Genomic DNA, 7242 nt, shown 5'->3' on the forward strand with positions numbered 1-7242 from the left:
TACTTCACTCCATGTCCATAGATATTCTTGTATTTGTTCCTTGTGTTTCTGACTAACCCATGTAGGTGAAAACAGTAAGAAACAACAAGGATTGCTCCCAACTCAAGCTGATATTCATCAACAATGAACAACCACCACTACTACACCTACATGAAGTCTTCCACGACAAAACCCAAGGTTAGTTTATCCCTCTTAGGGGGATGTCACATCAAGGGGGAGCTTTACTCTAAGACTTGGGTGTAAGCATCTCTTAAGGTGTGAACACACTGCAAGCTTTATGTAAAAGTGGCAACCCCACTCATGCTTAAACTATGAGTATGACCTATGATCAAGTATTCTTGCTTGGCTCTCTCTGTTAATATACTCATATATATATGACTTTGTCTTCACGAAAGTGCTTGGTAGATACTAGAGTAGTTGTGCATGTTTTCCATGTTTTATATGACATCTTATTGTGTGAGCATGTTGCTATGCATATGTTTTCTCATTAAGGATATCCAATTGTTGTTATTTGGATTTCTATTTTATTTGGGCACCTGGATACACAAGAATGCCTAAGTACCCCTCTCTAGATATCTATGCTTTCTCCTCTCAAATTCTATTCATGCGACATCACAAAATTTTAGCAAACACTTTAGGGACACTCTGTGTGAGGAGCACTCGGAGATACGTCTCGACAAGAGATCGCTTCCAAAACCTCCCATGTGCCACTTGATGTAACCAACTCCAACTCTCGGTCCCATTGAAGCACATGTGTTGATCATGTTTTATGATCTCGGTACCATCGATAGGAAATTCTCAGCCTCAACGAGATTCACTGTCACGAGACAGTTATGGAACTTGATGGAACCGATATTTCCAACTCGGTGTCACCGACAGTAGGGGATATAAATATCCAGCGGACCCGAATTTTGAAATTCAACCATCAATCTTCACTTCTGCAAACCCCCTTGTTGTTGTGCTCTCGTCTCCAGGACATCGTCATTCATATCCCATGCGCCCTTGCCGCAAGAGTCCTCGTCGTTGGTGGCAATCTCTCCTGTCGCCGCTCCCATAGTAGGTCTTCACCAAAAGCAGGGTAAATACCTCGCCCCTCTTTGCGCTCCTTTATCCTAATCTTGTGCAAATAGGTTTAGTTCATCTACAATCCACGATTGCAATATTCCTATCGAGAAGAAATCTCCATTAGATTAGAGCACGTGAAGTTTTTAGGTTTAGCCATCCGCAACTAGAACCTCGGTGTCACAAATTGAGTAAAATCGATCTGACCAACTTACGTTTTAGAGCTAGAGAGAACAATTTCGATGAAACCGAGTTGCTCTTTTCGGTGAAACCGAAAAGGCTGCCAAGTTTCTGTTAACGAGGTTGTTTGTCTCGATGGCTCCGAAAAAATATACTCAGTAGAACCGAAATCCTTTTGTGAAAGCTAAACTTAACACTTTGAGTTCAAATTTTTGAAAACTTATGTGTTTTGTGATGCTCATCCACTCCTGCTCTTCTATTACTATTCACTTGGTCAACTTGTTTGCTTGGTTGGTTGTCAGTATGTCAGGTTCAGAAGATAGCCAGAATGGCTCCACAAATCCGGGTATGGAAATGGACTCACAGACTAGTCCAGAGAGGACAACTTCTAACCCAGGTACTCCAAGCTCCCATGATATGATAAAGTTAGCTACTAGGTCCAGGAAGAATATTAATTATGATGTGGATGATGGTGACTTCATCCTAGAGGAAAGCATTCCCCAAAAGCAAAAGGAGAGGATCGCATTCAAGAAAACTGTGAGAAAGGAGTATGCCAAGTCTGATTCTATGAGAGATCCAGGGAAAGCTCAGGAAGGGATGAAACTCACCCTTGAGAACCCCTCTTCCAAGCAATCTAAGAAGCCAAGGCAGAAAAGAACCAAGAAGAGAGTTGTGCATGTTGTTGGAATACTGGCTTCCATGTATGAAGATCCAGCAGAAGCTGCCAAGGAAGAAGAGGAAGAAGAAACTGCCAACACACCTCCTGCCAAGAAGAAGAAGCTTATAGCACCCAAGACAAATCCTTTTGCTCATAAATCTAAAAACCTAGTAGCTCCAAAGGAGACTGCTAGGGATATACCTGCAGCAAAGAAGAACAAGGGCCCTTCATTCAGTGATGCTCCTAGAGAGGAAGAAGACGATCTTTCTGCGCTGAGGAAGTTGAGAGCTCACTTGCTATTACACGATGATGGTCATAAAGATGTTGAGGACATGAAGAATAGAAGGGATCAAGGTCTAAGACAATGGAGTACTATAGATCCATATGTTGTTAGGAGGACAACAACTATTGATCCTCATTTTCACAGCAAGCAGCAACAACTTTCTATGAGACAGTGTTGTTGGACAAGAGTCCTGCAGTCAGTGACATGAAATATGTGGACTAGGAATACATCAAGGAACATGAGGACTACTTCGCTCACGCGAGAGAGAATTTTCGGGCAATATATAGTGAAGGTTTTGTTGGGAAAGGGATGACTGCTTGGAATGATGAAATGATTATGCCATTCTACTCCAGTGCACATTTTTATCCAAATGGTAGGATTGTTTGGATGACAAAAGGTCAGATGTATGACTCAAATGTGGAGGAGTGGGCTACAATCATAGGTGGCCCAATGGCCCAAGAGGGTGACTTGGATGTGTACTCTGAGCAAAAAATGAATCACAACTCTAAGGCTAACATGTACAATACAGTGCCCGCCAGTACTTCAAGACTCACAAGCTTGAGTCCGTCTAGTTTCTGCAAATAGGGATACCCACTAAAAACACCATTATGAGGTACACCCTGATACCCAAGTCTGGAGATGAGAAGATGATCAGAGGGTATTCCATCAGTATGCTGCACCATGTTGATTCTCACACAAGGATTAGAGTGATAGATCTGATAGTTGAGACAGTCAGGAGGACAATTGCTGATTAGAAGAGATCATGTGGATATGCTCCATACATTTAGATGCTCATCAATGCCAGGATTGGAAAGCATGCGTTTCTACTTGATCGTCCACACTTGACACTTCAGACACAGTTCAAAGACAACGAGGTAATGATGGACCCCATCCATCCCAGCTTAGCTACATGTAACGACTAAGATGCGACCCTTTCCTTATTTGGGGGCGAGGCCTCAAAAGGGAAAGAGGCGCATCTACGCATTTCGCAAGCGAGATAATCATGATAATACAATAACTTAAAGAGTGACAAGTAGGGCATACACTTGCCATCTGATAAGGTACATAGTCATACAGTCATACAACGACACATTATTACGAACATGGAAAGGTCCAGCTACGGACAGGATAAACAGGAAAAGCTATGATATCCTGCATGTTGGGCCCACGATCATGACCACGGCCTCAAGTCCTCCACATAAGTCATGTACAGCCTGCCGCTGTCCTCATCGAACTCCCACTTTAGATGACTGTCATCAGGAGCTCCTGCATCAGGGCTACCTGTACCTGTGGGTGTTTGTAGTAAACCGTGAGCCACGAGGACTCAACAATCCTATGACCTTGGTATCAAATCTAACTAATTTAAATGTGTGAGGAAGGTTAAGTGTATGAGTTTGCCGCAACCTAAGCTTGTATGGTGGCTATCTTACGAAGATCTGAGTTAACATTTGGTGGCCTACGCAAGACGGTCGATAACTAGATTGATCACTAAATGATTCTGAACACCTAATTACGTCATTCATAACCCCACCGTGTTCTCGAACAGAGAAGGAGCTCTATAGGAGACAGTCACGGTTACGCACTCACTTGGCAAGTTTTATTAGAATTACTTTAAGTTGTCTAGAACCGGATGTTAACAAAATATCCATGTTTGCCACATAACCGCGAGCACAGCTTTCCGAAAGATTAAACCCTGCAGGGGTACTCCAACTAGTCCATCACAAATTACCACATGACGCGTAGTAATCCTCTACCACGAAACCCGTGATCTCATCGGGTTCCTTAGAGGAAAACCTCAACTCTGAGATGACCCAAAGTCTCACCAGAATCCCAATCCGCAAGATATCTCGTAAAAGGTAAAACTAATCTAGCAAGGCCGCCCGACGTGCCGACAGTCCCGATAGGAGCCGCGTATCTCATTCTCAGGGCACGACCGGATGAGCTAGACGTCGGGTTGGCTAAACCCTGGGTAACCAGGGGGCGCCGGACATCGCTCAGGTTGGACCAACACTCATGAGGAACACTCGCCCGGGTTGTTGATTAATTCCTAGGGGTAGCTATTCCCTATTAATTTTATTAGGTTGTTAGCAAATTAACACTAAAGTCGGGCCTGGCTGGAAGAGCTTTAATAAAAAACGAGTTATCAAGAGGGTCCCCATTACAACCCCGAACGTGTTAGGAGCGCTCAGATATGGAATAAAACACCGGTAGCCGAAACCAAGGCGGCAACAACGGAACAAATCACCCGGCAAAAGGCTAGGTCTTCCGTCATTTACCAAGTATATACGTGCATTAATTAATAGAAGTTAAACATAATGATATCAATAGCCCATGTTATCACATGGACAAGCTAGTACCTGCAACTAGCAACGCTAACAATTAGTGGTTGAGCAAGCCTACTTAGCCAAACAATATTTGCTAGGAGGGGAGGTGTTTGAGGTTTCATGGCAACGTTTGATGGCATATATATCATGTGGTAGGCAGCGGAGATAACGAAGGAAACGAAACACTAAGCATAAGAAAGCTAGAAATGGTGTCAAGGTAATGATCATCTTGCCTGAGATCTCTTCAGACTGGAACTTCTCTTATTCTTCCTGCACGAACTCTCCAGTCTCCTCGTACTCGTTTCGTCCCCGGTTGCTACCCAAAGAAACAAGACCTAATAAACACCAGAAGCAAATGATGCAACAGACAACAATATGCACGCATGCACTGCTCCAAACAAGCACATAAAAAACCCTACATCGATAACTATTGCCACCTCACCAAAAGGTAATTTCTACAGAGAAGTCCAAAACCAGAAACTAATAGCATCGTTGGATTCACTGGGATTTTCTACCCCAAATCAATATATCACAGTGCCACCTTTGCATCTAGAAAAACACCACAAACAGGGAAAAGAATCTGACATAGGATCAACTACAACATCATTTCAAGACCAGAAACTGTTCTTGAGACTGCCCAAATTGGCAAGTCCAGATTTGGACATTTCCAGGAATAGAAATATGCCCTTTTGGCACCAGGAATATCACCAACAAAATAAACAAATACACACAGAAAAATAATGAGCAGGGGGTCCCACCAGGCAGTGGCCCCTCACTGTATGACATGTGGGCCAGGGGGCTACTGTCATACACACAAACACACACTGCTACACACACTGTTATAGTCAGGAGAAAAAAAATCAAACAGCCAGAGTGGGGATCAAACCCACTCCCTCCTGCTACACACCTCGCCAGCTACCACTGGGCTAAGCCCAGTTAGCTGATCAAACAGAGACTACGAATCAGGTAACTCGACCTGCTTTGAATCCTAGCGTAAACAGGGTAAAAAACTGACGAAACAAAAGGGGCGCCTGGGCTGATCGAACCCTCGAACCAGTCGGACTAGGAGGGGGAATCTGCCCAAAAACGGGCTCCTCTCCAGATGAAAATACCACGCGCGTCGCCATCGTTCTGCTCAGACTCGCACACGTGCACGCATGCAAGCACTCCAGAGGGAACGCTAGCACGGACACGCGCTCTCGAGCAGCCGCACTGCTGCCACGATCTACTACTGCTGTCGTTACAACAAGCTCCTGCCGCTACCGGAACCGCTGCTACTGCTAACTACCAAAACTGATGCTACTGCTATCCTCTCAACTGATGCTACTGCTATCCTCTCAACTGATGCTACTGCTGCTAAGCAACAGAGCAGAGCAGCGCCGCCTGGACAGGGAACGATGCTGTCGTGCCCTCCGGCGCCTAAACGATCAACTAAGCACCACACGAGGGAAACGGGTCCTTCGGAGTTCCATTCCCGGGGTTAACTCACCCGGAGGAAGCCCACGGCGGCGGCTTGACGGAGCTGCTACACCGGCCAAGAGGAGCTCGATGCCGGCGACCACCACTCGCAGAGGGGAGACCTTAAGCGCGGGGATGGAAGAGGAGGACAAGGCGCTCACCCTGGAGGTCTTGGAGACGCGCTTGGCTACAGAGAAGAGGAAGAACAGGCGGGGCGACCGGCAACGACCACTGCTCCGCTCCGCTCCGACGAAGCCGACGTGGAGGAGACAACAGAGGAGGGGATCCGGCTCCCTAGCGGCGGGAATGGAACGAGGGAGGATCCAGCATCCTCCCTACCACCTTGGCCTCCACGGAGGGGCTACCGGCGGTGAGGGAACGGCGGGGATCGACGACCTGTCTCTCTGCCTGAACCTTTGAACCTTACCTTGCAGAGGGGAAACGAAGGAGGGAGATGAGGCTGGCAGCGCGATGGGGGAAAGAAGAGGAAACCCTACACGGGACACGCACACTGAGGCTCTAAATAAGGGGAGGAGGAGATGGCCCCTCGACGTCCGTGAGCCACGTCGACGCTCCCTCTCTCATGCACCACTGACGGAAAGCAGACAGGGGAGAAAACGGCGTTAGGGATAAGAAGGAAAGGGAGATGGGCTGTGGCGCGAGAGAAGAGGAGATGGGCCTGAGAAGAAGAACTTGCCCAACTCTATTTCTGTGCTACTAAAAGAATATCACACTACCTATCTTTAAAAAAACAGTTTGAAAATAAATAAAAATCAGGAAAAGGGAAAAGGGGTTATGACAAGATAAGTTTTTTTTTGGAAAACACAATGAGCCCCCTATTTATAGAAATAGGTAGGGCATATTAAGCAAAGCTAAATACATTGGTTTTGATAAAAAAATTGCCCCTGTTTTAAATATAAAAACAAAGAAAGAATAATTTAAGTAGGTGAGTGTTGACACCCACAAATATTTAAAAGGATTTTCAAAGAAGATGAACATTTTTAATGGAACAAAACAGGAACTTAAAATCTGTCTCAAATGGAAAGGAGAGAGGGGTTTATTTGGTCCATGGTGTAACTAAGATTTTGAAGGTCCTTGTTGCACCCACACCACACTTCATAAGAACATCACAAGACACATGCAACCACATCACCAGGATGGCACAACCCCAAGAAGAAGACCAAGCAAAACGAACAAGCGAGATATGCATGATGCATGAGATGCACATGAAATGATAACCACACTCAATTCCAAATCATTGCCTCAACATGGTGCCA

Source organism: Hordeum vulgare, chromosome 7H, assembly GCF_904849725.1.
Source record: "Hordeum vulgare subsp. vulgare chromosome 7H, MorexV3_pseudomolecules_assembly, whole genome shotgun sequence".
NCBI lineage: Eukaryota > Viridiplantae > Streptophyta > Magnoliopsida > Poales > Poaceae > Hordeum > Hordeum vulgare.